This window comes from Echinops telfairi, unplaced genomic scaffold, assembly GCF_000313985.2.
Source record: "Echinops telfairi isolate 266 unplaced genomic scaffold, ASM31398v2 ScPeMD7_443;HRSCAF=831, whole genome shotgun sequence".
Lineage (NCBI taxonomy): Eukaryota > Metazoa > Chordata > Mammalia > Afrosoricida > Tenrecidae > Echinops > Echinops telfairi.
Window position 1 is genome coordinate 67,345,641 of NW_022104341.1, and position 1,278 is coordinate 67,346,918.

Below are 1,278 nucleotides of genomic sequence, written 5' to 3' on the forward strand. Positions count from 1 at the left end.
AGCTGACTGAATCGGGTGTTGCACGGAGTTGTGAGGACCCTGCTCCGTGGACTGGTCAATTAGCTCATCTCCTGAAAACCTAAAGCACAAATCCACCGCCATCAAGTCAGTGGAAAATCTTGTTAGGTAATTTAAAAAATTTGATTAAAGTACTATTGGTTATCTGCTAGGACTCAGAGTTTTGCCTTTTAAATAGGAGCTTTAGTTGGCCTCGCAGCAAAGTGCCAACGTGTTGCCACATGTTACTACTTCTTCTCGTACGCTATTGATTCTGGCCTGTTGGAAAGCAGACATAGAATCATAGGAACAGGTATACAGCTCTAATAAAATAATTGATTATGAAGCAACCTGAATCTACATCATCAAATAATCAAGCACTAATAATTGCAGAAGTTGCACCTTAGAGCTTGTACACTAAAAAAAAGAGATTGAACATCATAAGATATGACAAGATAATAATAATTTATAAATTATCAAGGGTTCATGAGGGAGGGGTTAACAGGGAGGGAGGGGAAAAATGAGGAGCTGATACCAAGGGCTCAAGTAGAAAGCTAATGCTCTGAGAATGATGATGGCAACAAATGTACAAACGTGCTTGACACAATGGATATATGTATGGATTGTGATAAGAATTTTATGAGCCCCAAATAAAATGATTAAAAAAAGAATCACAAAGCCTGATACCTCTTATTGTGTCTGAGCAACTTTGATGCATTTATCAATAAGTTGTTCCTTCTCACATTCAAGAAGAGTTTCATTATAAAAGTACATCATAATTTGTTTACCTGTTCACTTACTGATAGTTACATTCATGTGCAAGCTCTTGTGTGGATATTCACTCAGCAATATTTGGGAGTTCCAATTGCTTCATATCTTCATCATCACTTTATATCGTTAGTTTGCAACAGAAGTTCACCATACATTCACACATCTGGCAGACGTGAATAACACCTGCAATCGTGTTAATTTCTCACCAGGCACTGGGGAAACCTTCAGCTCTGGAGGCTGCTCTGTGGAGGTTGCCCTGTTCTGATCCTGCCCTCATCCTTTTCTGACTTCCTCCTTCACATCGCACTCCGGTGGAGGAGACAAGAGTCAAACCCCTATGGGCTATTTTTTAAATTCAAAGAAGAAGACTCCTGGTTTCTCTATCTGCAGTACCATAAATATGCAAACGGGCAGCACCACTTGATGAGGCTGTCTGTTTCCTCCATTATGCAAACAGCACAGTGGTAATTCTCTGATCTCCGCTCTGTGCTCCAAGAGTCTCCCAGCGTT